The sequence below is a fragment of the Macaca mulatta genome, chromosome 1 (genome assembly GCF_049350105.2).
Source record: "Macaca mulatta isolate MMU2019108-1 chromosome 1, T2T-MMU8v2.0, whole genome shotgun sequence".
Classification (NCBI taxonomy): Eukaryota; Metazoa; Chordata; class Mammalia; order Primates; family Cercopithecidae; genus Macaca; species Macaca mulatta.
In genome coordinates, this window is record NC_133406.1 from 49,549,522 (window position 1) to 49,565,435 (window position 15,914).

A 15,914-nucleotide genomic window follows, 5' to 3' on the forward strand; every position below is an offset into this window, starting at 1 on the left:
AGTGCAATCATAAATGGCAATAAGAAACTGAGAAAGAGATTCTGAGAATACTCATCCATCTATCCTGAAACAATTACTCTTCAGAGAAAGTTGTTAACATCAATCTCTTTAGCTGAACTCACCTGAGAATTAGTAACACATTCATTACCTAACATTTTAGTTTTTTATCTCCAGAATAAAAATAAGCAACAACACAAAGCAATTAAAATATAGTTCTTGTTTAACAATTTCCTATGTTAAATAACTTTACAAGGAACCACTATTTCAAACTGCCACACATAGTGTATAATTAATCTTAAGCAACGGGAAAAGTATATCAGCCTAGTTAGTAATTATTTTATTATTTTTCTTAAAAAGAGCATCAATCTTAAATGAAAGTATTAACCTCAAGACTAACATTTTTCTTGGGTCCTATTCAGGAGCCAGGGGACATGGACTTATGTTGATTAAATATTAATTTTTTCATCTTTTATAGACTTTATACAGATCACTCTTGTAGAGATAATTACTTCAATAAAATTAATATTTCAAAAGACAAACTTTAGAGATTTGAAAGGGATATAAAACATCTATTTGAATATGTATTTGTTATAGTCACAGTTTTTCTTTTACCCATTAAAATGTACTTCATTTTTATTATTGCCATTTGAACATGCATGAAGAATTTCTGTAAACAGAACACACACAGAGCACTTTAGTTTTCAAAACCTGATTAACAAACAAATCATAATTTAAAAACTGCCCAAGCACCAAAGAAGTATGTTTTTCCAGTCATCCAATTGACCTGTTCCCAATGAGTAGTCTCCTTTCCTTTAAGGCAGTGTTTCAGGAACCACAGGACCCTTCCACCTCATGACTTGGTCATTTAAAAATGAGTTGACAGGTGCAGCGAACAACCATGGCACATTGTGTACCTATGTAACAAACCTGCACATTCTGCACAGGTATCCCAGAACTTAAAGTAAAATTAAAATAAATTTAATTTAAATAAATAAATAAAAATAAATAAATGTGACATGCATTGGTTTTCATTTTTAAATGAAGGAGCTGTACTCAGAAAATTTAAATTATTATTATAGAAAATTGGAGCATGGAATATTTGGCTGGCTAACAAATTAGGTGTTTGGCTCTCGTAAGTAAAATTATGAGTGATAAAAAGTCAAGTATTTATTACCTTATCTACTTATCTTACTACATTGAAATAACTACTGTAGAAGTTTCTTACAAGGTTACAGGAACAAAAAGAAGAATAACAAAATATGTTCTGGTGAAAGTCAAAGAGGTCTTCACTGAGAAGTTGAGCTGTATCAAAATAAAATCTGCTTTATTTCAGTGAATGCCGTAATGATAGACCCCTATAACCTAAAATATAAAACACACTTGGCCCGTTTTTCTCATGGAGTTTGTAATCTAGGTGAGGAAAAGGCAAAATAACCAAACATGCAAAATGTATTTACAAGACGTGCATTTAAAATGTATTTTTAAATCTCCCCTCTGAATGACAGGAGACAACGCATGGAGCTGAGCTGGGGTTGGTGCCCAGCACACAACGACCCTAAAGGAGGAATTAAAATCTCTCTGTCTCCACTCCGCAGAATCCACAGAAGTATGCAGAGGGAAATTCCCTGCCCAACCCTGGCTCTGGGAGAGACAGGAAAAAACAAGACTAAAACAAAAACAAACAAACAAAAAAACCCAAAAACAGATATCTTTCCTGGGAATTCCTTACCACAAATTGTACTAGCTTAACCGGGAGCAAGAAATTACTATAAAAATGTGTTTCATTAGCACTTAAAGCCAACACTTTATTTTAAAGTGATCCCAAGTTATAGTTTTTCTTTGGCAACTGATATAATCAAAGAAAATGCTCTTTGGCTTCAGGTCTTAAAGACCACTAATAATATCTCAAGGAATAGATACAGAAAATAATAATACAAATTACAAATGAAATTACAAATGAGAAATGCAACCAAAAAAGAAACTAACAACTGTAAAGCAGAGTTAGGTATAAAAAATTGAAGATAAATCTACACATTCTGTTCTGCAAATAATATTATCATTAGATATAATATATATGGAAACACGTTTAAAAATAGTGTTAATAAAAATATGATGGAGTAGGTTATTATCAAATTTGACCAAATGTAACTTAAAAAATTAAGAAATTGGGAAAAAAACCACTATTTTAAATTAAAATATCAAGAAACAAAACCCACAGCAAACAATCTAAAAGAAACTATCAAACTGAAAAAAAAATTGAAAAAAAAATTTTTTTTCAAAGGAGTGCAAAGAAGTATAAGAAAATAAAGGGGAAAACACACACACACAAACACACACACACAGACACACACAAACAAAGGCCAGAGTACAACCTAAGATAATGAATTCTAAAGAAGGACAAAGTCAGCATGATAGGAGGGAAAAGGTGATAATTTTCCAAAATAGATGAGAGGCACCAATCTGATTGGGCAGAGGAAGAGTTTGAAACTAATGTCGTGGGAACTTTTTAGTAGGGATGATCGATTAGAGTTGTACTGAATGAATGTAAGGCATCAGGCCTTTGCACTTCAGCATTGATCATTTATTAGGTAGAGGCTGCCCTAGGGGAAGGGGCATGGTCCTGGGTGATACCTCTTGTCATGGTCAAAGACAAAGTCCACAGAGGAAGTCATTTGTAAGTCATCTACAGTTAACACTGTTTGCAGCTTTGGAAATGAGTTGTTTGGTTCTGAAAGAAGAATTACAGACATGCAGTTGCATCTACTATAATTACATATTCACTAATGGACAGAAAAGAAATATTAACAGGCAGAAGCTTGATATAATTGTTCAAGAGAAGGAATTCCTCTGTCACACATAACTTAGGGCTATGCTGCCCAAAGTCCCAACAATTCTTTAGAACAAGAACATTTGTTTTGATTCTCAAACTTAAGGATTACTAGTGAACCTCTAGGAAAGTTACTATTCAGGCCTCCATGTTTTCAGCTGTAAAATTTTTATAAATAGTGTTTTGGCGATGTATTTGAAAAGTCAAAAACTGTCATTCTCTTTCCCCATCCTCCACCTTCCCCTCTTGAGTAGGCCTATTTCCTGCTGACTACTGAGCATTAGCCTGGTCTTGAGGACTACAGGACTTACACTGTGAAGTACAGCTCTGTCGATAGCCAGCAAAACCTGACCTCCATATTTCTGGAGAGGGAATGGATTAAAAAAAAAATAAAGCAAAGAGGAACCAGTTGAGGGGCAACGTCATCTGGCTTATAAATAATTTGGTTAGCAGGAGTTGTAATTCTGGCATCAAAGAGTCTTAAGTTAAAAACAAAAACAGGAGAGAATTCGGAGGTTTAAGCATAAGCAAGAAAGGTTCTACGTCCTAAGAGTAGTCTCAGAGAACTCAGCCATCCCTACTCTCTATTTATACTCCGTTTTAATAGACTTCTTTTGTCCTAAACTAAAAAATACCTTTGTACTGAAATATAAAATAGTTATTCTTACGATAACAATAGAGAATGGAAAAAGAAGGGGCTTGATTGCCTGAAGAAAACATGGAAAAGTAATGTGAAGCAACAAATTAATGTTTGAAAATCATCATTGAGACAGTAGAGAGACAATCTTCTCCTATTAATCAATTATGAGAAGAATTATTGATTTTCCTTAGGCATTGAAACCAAGGTTACCTGTTTCAACTATCATTTGTTGGGTAACGGAATATCTCGAAGCAGAAATATATTGTTTATCATAATTCTATATTTGGCTAGGAGATTTTTCTTTTTGTTTCACATAGGCTTACTCATGCTCTGCTTTCAGCGAATGGTTCTTTTGGGCTAGAGGTTTTAAGTGGCCTCAATTGCATGTCTGGCAGTCAGTACTGGCTGTCTGGATGCCTTCATTTTTCTTCATATGATCTCTTTTCCACCAATAGACTGGACCAACTTTCATATGTGATATTCTTAGGACAGTTTCAGTAGCCCAAAATTGGAAGCTGCAATCTCTCTTAAGACCTAGCTCTCCAATCAATGCATTGTTAGGTTTGAATTCTGTTGATCAAACCTATACACAAGACCAGTGTAGGTTTAAGGGAGAGGAACAGATTCTACTTCTGTTAGAAACAAAGTTATATTGCAAAAGAATGTTAAAGTTTTGTTTTAGAAACAATTTATCAAAGTAATAAAGCATAAGTGGGAGATGAAAGATAGGCATGGCTTTCTATGGATTCCCAGAATAAATTATACAAAGCTGGTAGGCAGATGAGCAACGTTTCACTGTGTAAGCCTTGGGAGTTTGACAGCAAAAAATGAGATGGAAATCATTTTGTAAAGTGTACGTATCATCTCTTTAGATATTGTTCTTTTCAAAACGTGTCAGTTTATGTGGTGTGGACTGACTGTGGGAACTGTGTTTTCCCTGGCATTTTGTGTTGATATTCTTAACAGAGTCCTGAACACTTGGAACACAATTTTGTATGATTAGAACCGTGTGCGTGGATATACTTTCTATGTCCTATAATAGTGAGGGAGGAAAAGGAAAAAAGCAAAAATAAAAATTTTCGCTTCAATTCTCTCAGCACACAATTTTTTTCTCTTTCAAAACTGTTAGTATTTTCAGGTACTAAACTTACATGTGAGAATTTCTAAAGACTATGACTTGTGAACCAAATCATACCTATGTCTGAATTTCATTCCTGCCAATGAGAGCTCCAGGCTTAAATTATTTTAGGCTGAATTTGTTTTTCGTTTTTATTGATACCATTAGGTTTATCAATTGAGGAATGAATGTTAAGAGCTGAGCACTCAAGAGAGATAATATATAATTCCTGTTCTGAAAGGGCCACTTGTGCAGAACTGGTTAACAAACAGACAAGTAAATAAACATATTTCACTATTATGGGGATGAAATGTGTCCCTAGTACAATGGAGGCACGAAGTGGTAAGCAGTCATTTTCACCTGGGAACAATGATGGATTAAAAAAGGCTTGACAGGTGTGGTTCTTGAACTAAATATTGAACTATAACTACATACTCACCTGTTGGTGAGGGGAGAGAGATTCAGCAGGCAAAATAAAAGGAAGCTTAGCAAAAACATAGAAATACAAAACCGTGTCTCACATTTAACAGATGCCTGTGATTTACCATGGGTTGAACTTAGAGGGGAGGAAAAAAGAAATGAAAATGAAGAAAATGAAGACAAGAAGCCTGAAGAGGAGAAAATGGTTGTATCATAAAGCATATTTTGAGCTTCAATTATATTCTCTAGGATTAAGGATATGATTTAAAATACTTATCAAAAGAATAAAATAATCATATTTCAGTATTTAAAAGAGTATTCTGGAGTAATATGCTAGGTAGATTGTTCGAGTGAGTGACTGGAAGTAGAAAGCCAACTATAAGACTATTTTAGGAGAGAATATGAAAGATGCTTAGAGCTTTCTCTAAGGCAGTAGTAGAGGAAATGATGCAAAAGAAGTTACTCAAATAATTTATAGATTTCTTTACTTTAACAAGGAACAGATGTACTGCATCAGTAGACTGTATCAAAAACTACATATTTTATCTCATTTTATATGTCCTAATAGTAGGGTCTAGTTGCTTTATCTATGAACTGTTCTTTTTTCCATCCACTAAAGATAAAAAAGCAGCAAAATATGATGAATTATATGACTGTGATATCAATTAACACCAAACTTTTCACATTCAAATATTAAGTATTAATATATAACATTATATCACTGATTCCAAAGTGAATGACTATCTTAGTCAATTTTTATCCCTAACATACCTAGAGCCTATTTCATATTTTTCCCTAGTCAACAAAACATCCAGCATTTTCATTTGAGAAATGCATTCTAAGTTTGGCCTCTTTTACACTGTTTTTAAAAGCTTCATAGAACTAACACATCAAATGACAGCAAGAGAAAGTATTCTACACTATTCAAAACCTATAGTGATAGCTGCTGACAGATATTCACAACTTTCGCATCCTTTTGGAGACGTATGTAGAACCAAGCAGTGTGCATTACTGGCAAATGACAGTACTCTCTGCTGAGTTTTTACTGGGTAAACATTAATAAATTATCTCAATTGAAAGGTCACCATTATGATTAATATACATCTTTTCCACTTTGTTTTTCTGAAGCTGAGAGTCATAAAAGAAAATTAAAACTCAGTATGGCTAAAACTCCAGTTTGTGTCCAAATGACTGTCGAAAGAAAAACTTTCAATGTTTTTATCTTTTAGCAAATTTTATTCAAGTAAGTACTACATATTTACATTTAATTGGACACATACACATACCATTCACACACACACACACACACACACGCCAAAAAGCCTGTGAACAACTTTCAATGTTTTAGTTTAATTAAAGAGAAGAGATGAGAAAAACTGATCCAAGGTTTACATAGTAATACAAGAAATATTACAGAAAAGTATCTAAATTAATGTCACAGATTTCAGAAGACAAAGACATCACAGTTAATTAGAAGGATTACACAAAGCATTTGAGAAAAAGTAAAGTAAAAATTGATCTGTAAAACTACACAGGAATTGATTAGGAGAGAAATAGAAAAAGGAGTTCCTGGCTGCTCCTGAAGGAATAGCCTCAGCAAAAGTACTTAGGTCTGAGAAGTAGGGTATGTTCTGAAAATAATTTAAAAGGTCATTATATGAAGGCTGTATTGTTTATTTCCAGTGGTATCAAATGGAAGTAATTCTAATAAATAATGATAATAAAATGCAGCATAATTCATTTTAACAAAAAGACAGCTGGAAATGGAAATAACATGGACATCTAGAAAGCAAGAAAGTAAGTTTAAAAATGTGTCTCAACTTAAATGTAAGGTGACCTTGTCTGGTTCAGTAAGTTGGTAGTCACCAGATAATAGTTTTCTATATTTGAATTCTGCATAATTTCATAAATCTTTTATAATGGAAGAATTGAATGAAATGTAAGGAAATCTGAGTTATGATATTTATGCTTACATAATGTGTCTAAAACATTATAATGCTACAAATATTTTGTGCTATAAATTATCGTTGGTTCACAAACAACAATATACATATTGTTCTCAAGTGTTTGCAAAACACTTTCCAAGTGTAGTCATTCAAGTGAATCGTACAGGAACCTTCTCAATCAGGTGTGACTGTTTTTCCTTTACAATTATCATCATCATTACTATTTTATCATTGAATAAATCATTGCTCAGAAATGTACATAAATTTTTCAGGTTCATTTATTTATTTATTTGAGACGGAGTCCAACTCTTGTCACCAGGCAGGAGTGCAGTGGCGTGATCTCAGCTCACTGCAACCTCCGCTTCCCAGGTTCAAGAGATTCTCCTGCCTCAGCCTCCCGAGTAGCTGGGACTACATGAGCTATCATGCCTCGCTGGTTCATATATTTAATAAATATGAACTCCAGCCCAAGTTTTCATAAAGCAAAATATATGCTTTATGTGATGTCATTCATCTTAACAATTCATCGAAGTTTAGTAGAAGAAAATTGGTGAAATAGAAATGAACATACTCTCTCTTTAGGAAGTCATTGTTTTTCTTTTTTTTAACTTTTATTTTGAGTTCAGGAGTATATGTGCAGATTTGTTTTATAGGTAGACTTGTGTCATGATGGGGGTTGTTGTACAGATTATTTCATCACTCAGTTATTAAGCCCAGTACCCATTAGTTATTTTTCCTGATCCTTACCCTCCTTCCTCCCTCCACCCTCAAGTAGGCCACCGTGTCTGCTGTTCTCCTCTGTATGTCCATGTGTTTTTATCATTTAGCTCTCACTTGTAAGTGAAATATGCAGTATTTGGTTTCCTGTTCCTAAAATAGTTTGCTAAGAATAATGGCCTTAAACTCCATTCATACTTATGCAAATGACACAATTTCATTATTTTTGATGACTACATAGTATTCTATGGTGTATATGCACCCCTTTTTCTTTATCCAGGCCACTATTGATGGGCAATTTACAATGATGTTATGTGTTTTGCTATTATTAATAGTGCTGCAATGAACATACATGTGCATATGTCTCTGTGATAGAACAATTTATATTCCTTGGGGTATATACTCAGTTATGAGATTTCTGGGTCGGGTGGTGGTTACGTTTATAGGTCTTTGAGGACTTGCCACACTATTTTCCACCATGGCTGAGCTAACTTACACTCCCACTAACAGTATATGTATTTCTTTTTCTGCACAGCCTCACCAGCAACTGCCATTTTGACTATTTAATAATATCCATTCTGACTGGTGTGAGGGGATATCTTATTGTGGTTTTGATTTGCATTTCTATAAAGATCAGTAATGTTGAGTTTTTTTCATATGCTTATTGGACACATGTATGTATTATTTTGATAAGTGTCTTTTTAGGTCATTTGCCCATTTTTTAATGAGTTAGTTTTTTCTTGTAAATTTGTTCAAGTTCCTTATAGATGCTGACTATTAGACCTTTGTCAGATGCATAGTTTGCAAATATATTCTCCCATTCTGTAGGTTATCTGTTTACTCTTGATTTATTCTTTTACTGTGGAGAAGCTCTTTAGTTTAATTAGATCCCATTTGTCAATTTTTGCTTTTGTTGCAATTTTTTTTGCATCTTTTTCATTTACCTGTTGCATCTTTACCTGCTCATATGTCCAGAATGGTATTGCCTAGATTGCCTCCAAAAATTTTTATAAATTTGGGCTTTACATTTAAGTCTTAGTCTATTTTGAGTTAATTTTTATATATTGTATAAGAAATGGGTCCAGTTTCAATCTTCTGCATATGGCTAGCAAATTATCCCAACACCATTTATTGAATAGTGAGTCCTTTTCCTATTGCTTTTTTTTTCTCTCTCAGCTTTGTCAAAGATCAGATGGTTGTAGGTGTACAGCCTTATTTCTTGCCACTCTATTCTGTTCTATTAGTCTATGTGCAAGTACTAGTACCATGCTGCTTTGGTTACTATATTTCCTGTACAATCGTTTGAAGTAAGGTAGCATGATGTCTTCACCTTTGTTTTTCTTGCTTAGGGTTTCCTTGGCTATTCAGGCTCCCATTTGGTTCCATATGAATTTTAAAAGAGTTTTTTTCCAGTTCTATGAAAAATGTCACTGGTAGTTTGATGGAAATAGCATTGAATCTGTAAATTGCTTTGGATACTGTAGCCATTCTAACAATATTACTTCTTTTTATCCATAAGCATGGAATGTTTTTAAATTTGTTTGTGTCATCTTTGCTTATTTTTGAGCAGTGTTTTGTAGTTCTCCCTCTGGAGATCTATCACCTCTCTTGTTCGTTGGCTGTGTTCCTAGGTATTTTCTTATTTTGTGGCAATTTTGAATGGAATTGTATTCCTGATTTGAGTCTTGGCTTGGTTGGTGGTGGTGTATAGGAATGCTAGTGATTTCTATATGTTGGTTTTGTATTCTGAGACTTTGCTGAAATTTTCTTTTCTTTCTTTTTTCCTTGAGGGAGAATCTTGCTCTGATGCCCAGGCTAGAGTACAGTGGCATGATCTCAGCCCACTACAACTTCTGCCTCCTGGGTTCAAGCAATTCTTTTGTCTCAACTTCTTGAGTAACTGGGATTACAGGAGCATGCCACCATGCCCAGCTACGTTTTCTATTTTTAGTAGAAATGGGATTTGGTCATGTTGGGCGGGCTGGTCTCGAACCCTCGAACTTGGCCTACCAAAGTGCTGGGATTACAGCTGTAAGCCCCCATGCCCAATTCCTGAAGTTATTTTTATCAGTTTAAGGAACTTTTGGGCCAAGACCATGAGGTTTTCTAGGTATAGGATCATGTCATCTGTAAACAGAGATCTCTTGACTTCTTCTCTTTCTGTTTGGATGCCCTTTACTTCCTTCTCTTGCCTGATTGTTCTGGCCAGGGCTTCCAACACCGTGTTAAAAAGGTGAGGTGAGATAGAGCATCCTTGTCTTGTGCTAGTTTTCAAGGGGAAAAACTATGATTTCTCAGTATGATGAAAAATCAGTATGATGTTGGCTGTGGATTTGTCATAGATGACTCTTATTATTTTGAGGTGTGTTCCTTCAATACCTGGTTTATTGAGAGTTTTTAACATGAAGGGATGTTTAATTTTATTTATAGCCTTTTCTGTTTCTATTGAGATAATCATGTGATTTTTCGTCTGTTCTGTTTATGTGATAAATTACACTTGTTGATTTGCATATGTTGAACCAACTTTGCATCTCAGGAATAAAGCCTAATTGATCATGGTAGATTAACTTTTTGATGTCCTGCTGGATTTGGTTTTCAGGTATTTTGTTTGAGGATTCTTCCATCAATGTTCGTCAAGGATATTGGCCTAAAGTTTTCTTTCTTTGTTGTGTCTCTGTTGGTTTTGAAATCAGGATAATATTGGCCTCACAGAATGAGTTAGGAAGGAGTCCTTTCTCCGCAATTTCTTGGAATAGTTTCAGTAGGAATGGTACCAGATCTTCTTTGTTTGGCCGTGAGTCTGTCTAGTCCTGGGTTTTTTTGGTTTATAGGCTATTGAAATTTGGTTTGTAGGCTATGAAAATTACTAATTCAATTTTGGAGGCTGTTATTGGCCTGTTCAGGAGTTCAATTTCTGCTTGGCTCAGTCTTAGGAGGGTGATGTGTCCAGGAATTTACCAATTTCTTCCATATTTTCTAGTTTGTGTTCATAAAGGTATTCATAATAGTATCTAACCATTATTGTATATCTTTGGGCCAGTGGTAATATCCCTTTTATGTTTCTCATTGTGTTTATTTGGATCTTCTCTTTTTTCTTGTTTGTTAGTCTAGCTAGCAGTCTATTTTATTATATTTCTCAAAAAAAAAAAAAAAGAAAAAAACAACTCTTAGATTTGTTGATCTTTCAGTTTTTTTGGTGTGTCTCAGTCTCCTTCAGTGAAGCTCTGATTTATTTTTTGCCTTCTTCTAGCTTTGGTGTTGGTTTACTCTTGCTTCTCTAGTTCTTTTAGTTGTGAGGTTAGGTTATTATATTGATATCTTCCTAAATTTTTGATGTGAGTATTAGGTGCCATAAATTTCCCTCTTAACACTGTCTTAACTATGTCCCAGATTCTAGTATGATGTAACTTTGTTCTCATTAGTTTCAAAGAATCTCTTGATTTCTGCCTTAATTGTATTATTTTTCAGAAGTAATTCAGAAGCAGGTTATTCAATTTCCATGTATTTGTATAATGTTGAGTGAATGTCTTTGTCTTTATTTCTAACTTGATTGTGCTGTGGTCTGAGATAGTGGTTGTTATGATATATTTTCTTTTGCATTTGCTGAGCATGGTTCTGTGTCTGATTATGTGGTTGATTTTAGAGTATGTACTATGTGACAATGATAAGAATGTATATTATGCTGTTTTGGGGAGACAATTTCCATAGATGTCTCTCAGGTCCATTCATTTCAGTGCTGAATTCAGGTCCTGAATATTTTTGTTAACTTTCTTCCTCAGTGACTTTTTAGACACTGTCAGTGGAGTGTTAAAGTCTCCTACTATCATTGTGTGGGAGTCTAAGCCTCTTTGAAGGTCTTTGAGAACTTGCTTTATGAATCTGGGCACTTCTGTGTTGGGTGCATATATAATAAGGATAGTAAGGTCTTCTTGAATTGAGCCCTTTACCATTATGTAATGCCCTTCTTTGTCTTTTTTGAGCTTCGTTGGTTTACAGCCTGTTTTGTCTAAAATTAAGATTGCAACCCATGCTTCTATTTTCCACTTGCTTTGTAGATTTTTCTCCATCCATTTATTTTGAGCCTGTGCGTATGAGCCTTGCATGTGAGAATGGTCTCTTGAAGATAGTAAACCAATGGGTCTTGATTCTTTATCCAGCTTGCCATTCTGTGTCTTTTAATTGGAGTATTTAACCCATTTATAGTCAAGCTTGTATTGATATTTGTGGATTTGATCCTGTTATCATGATGTTAGCTGGTTATTATTCAGGCTTGTTTGTGTGGTTGCTTTATAGTGTCACTGGTCTATGTACTTAAGTATGTTTATGCGGTGGCTGCTAACAATCTTTTCCATATTTAGTGCTTCCTTCAGGAGCTCTTGTAAGGCAGGTTTGGTGGTAATGAATTCCCTCAACATTTGCTGGTCTGAAAATGATTTTGTTTCTCCTTCACTTATGAAGCTTAGTTTGGTCATATATAAAATTCTGGGTTCAAATTTTTTTTTTTCCCCAGAATGTTGAATATTGGCCCCTAAAGAGATCGCTATTAATCTGATAGGCTTCCCTTTGTAGGTAATTTGACTATTCTCTCTAGGTACCTGTAACATTTTTTTCTTTCATTTTGACCTTGGAGATCTAATGTGATGATTATGTATTTGGGGAAGATAGAAAGCCAAGTCAACACTAAAAATAAAAGCATTCAAATACTTTCATTTGAATATAGGAAACTAAAAATTGCTCGTCATTACAGATACATCTAAAATAAGTCAGAAGATGAAAACTAGTATTTATCAACCTCTATTATGTTATTACTTTCTTTTCTCAGCAAGCTTATTTTGTTAGGCATGTTGCGATCTGTACATAATTAACTATAGCTGTGGTATTTTACTTAACTGTATAGCCAGAGTGTCATTAGTGATAATCATGTAGTAAGTGTCCAATTTGATAAATAAAATGTATACATTTGATAATATTTGATTATTAAAAAGATGAAACTTAAGATTCAGAAATATTAGTATATTTTTCCCAGTTTTCATAGGATAGCTACAAGTCAGAGTTCATGTAAATAATACAGCTCTTTGAGTCTAAAAGGTGAAACTAAACTTAAAAAGACATTGAAAACTTAGAACAACAAGTAGGGGAGATAAGGTGAAGCATTTAATCAGAAAATGAGATTAAATGAAGTACCTCAGTACCAAAAGAGGTTGAATGTAATTCTTTATTTAATAACAAAATTCGATGTTTTTCCTAAATTTTCAAAAATGTATCATTCACCAATCTCAAGGCATGGTACACACTCTGTGAAATTGACTTGCAGTCACAAATTATAAAATTAATTACATTTTAATTATAACAGTCAAAATATTTTAACTAATATTCTAGTCTAGGTCATGTGGCTATTGCCAATTAGAGTGATACATTAGGAGAAAAATGTGTATTGATATTAAAAACAAGTGGAGTATGGAGAATCAAGGATTTCATATTTAGTGAGAATAGGGTAGGAGAAAAATTATAAGCCTCAGTGTCATTCAGGAATTACACCTGATTAGATGCTATGAAAGATCTTCCACAACATATCAACTAAATAGGGAGAACACAATTTTTGAGGTAGTGCATATCTCAAAATCATTAGATTTCTGTAAGTATCCTCTTCCCGTAAAAGATTAAAAAACATATATACTATTTTAAATGAAAATCTGTATGTAATATACATTCATTCCTATATTATATAATTTACATACTACACATATGCATTATTTATATACACTATATATAGTATATATACTTTTAAAATATATAAATATTGTATATATACTTTTAAAATATATAAATATTAAAGCAATATGTTTTTATGTATAGAACTTCAAGATAAAAATCAGTTTGTATGCATTTAATAATATATCTTCAAACTATATGAAAGCAAAGCAAAGCTTCTCAGAAATAAAAGTAGACAAATAAGCAAATATAGTCGCAGATATTAGCACTCAGACAGTGTTCAACAAACTTGCACATTCTCTTTCTCTTGAAAACACACTTTTTGCTCTTCCTTCTCTTTTTCCTTAGCACACTAGCACCTCCCTTTCAACCTCTTTTACTGGATTCACCAACTCCAGATAAACTCTAAATGTTGACATACTCTAGATTTCTTGGATAATTTTCTTTATATCTGTAATCACTCTCTTGGTATTTTCATTTAGTCTGAAGGCCTTAACTGTCACCTATATATTGATGTTTCCCAAATTTATGTTTTCCCCCTTACCTCTTTCCTGAACTCCAGATTCATAGAAACAATCTTGTATTGATATTCCAATTGTATGCTTAAATAAAAACCCAGATATCATATATTAAAAGTGATGTTGATTTTTATGACACCTCCTCCCAAGAAATAAAAATCATGATTTGTCAAATATTCTCTATTTTGACAAATGCCCCATATTTCAAACAGTTGCTCAGGCCTAGAATCTTATTTTTATTGGCTATTTTACTAACCAAATCACATAGATATTCTCTCTTAAATGCTTATAGACTCCAACTTTAAAATATTTTAAATACAACAAGTTTTCACAAATTTCGCTATTGCCCTCTACTCAGGCTTTATCCTTCTTGCTAATTAATGACTTCAAAATCCTCCAGAATGGTTTCCCTGCTTCTTATCTTTTCACTCTACAAACTTTTTCCACACTTTACTTATAGTGCTAATGAAAATTATTTAGAAAAATAAATAAATTTAGACACAGCCCTTACAACTTCTACGAAATTTAACTCAGAATGCATCATAGGCCTAAATGTAAAATGCAAAACAATAAAGCTCTTAGAAGATAACAAAAGAGAAGACGTAGATGACCTTGAGCTTGGCAATGACTTTTTAGACATGTTACCAAAAGCACAATCCATGAAAGAAAATTGATAGTCAGATTTTATAAAAATTATAGAATTTTGCTGTGAAAACTACTCTTCAGAGAATTAAAAGATTAGCCACATCCTAGGAGTCTGGGAGATTTTCAAAATGCATATTTGATACATTGCTTGTATGCAAAATATACAAAGAATTTTAAAAACTTAACAATAAGAAAACAAATGACTCATTTAAGAAACAGGGAAAATATCTGAACAGACACCTGACCTAAGAAGATATACAGATAAATGTAGGAAAAGATGTTCAACATCATATGTCATTAGAGGATCACAAATTGAAACAAGATGAGATACTACAATGGTTAAAGTCCTCTGACAACAACAAGGGCTAGTGAGAAAATGGAGCAACAAGAACTCTCATTCACTGCTGATGGAAATGCAAAATAATATAGCCACTTTGGAAGATAACTTGACAAGCTATTAAAAAACAAAACATAACTCATTATATGATCTAGCGATTGGACTCATTGGCATTTATCCAAATGAGTTGTAAACTTGTATATACATAAAATACATTTATGAATATAGCAGCTTTATTCATAGTTACCAAAACTTGGAGGCAGCCATGAGGCCTTCTAACAGGTGCTTGGATAAACTGTGTAGACTCATACGATCGAATATTACTCAGTGATAAACAAACTATTCAGCAACAAAAAGACAGAGGAATCTTAAGTACAGATTGATAAATAAAAGAAATCAATCTGAAAAAAGCTACTTGTGACATAATTCCAATTATATATTATTCGGAATAAGGCATAACTATGAATCAGTAGTTGAGAGCAGTGAATAGGTAGGGAACAGGAGATTTTTAGGTCAGTGAAAACTATAGTGTCTGAATGATACTATAATGGTGAATACATTTATCAAAACTCATAAAATATATAATACAAAGAGTGAACCCTAATATAAACTTTGGACTTAATAATTATGTATCAATATTGACTCATCAAAGTTACCACAGGAGCACAAGATATTAATAGGAAAATCTGTGGGGATGGGGTAGGGTGACGTTCATATAGGAACTGTACTTTCCACTTCCTTTCTTTATAATTCTGTAGTACTCTAAATAATAAAGTCTATTAATGTTTTAGATAGCTATTGAAATCATATACTTACTTGGTTAAATATATCCAGTATGTTGTCAGACTTAGAATAAGTTATTGCCAGAATTCAAAAGAGACTACATAACTCATCTCCCAACTGTCTTTCTTTCTTCTATCATTTTCTACCTCTTCTTGAACAGCACTGATCTTCTTGCATTTCTTATACAAATGAAGCATTTTTCTCTTTGTGGCCTTTGCTTCTGCTACCCCTTCTACCTGGAATACTCTGGCC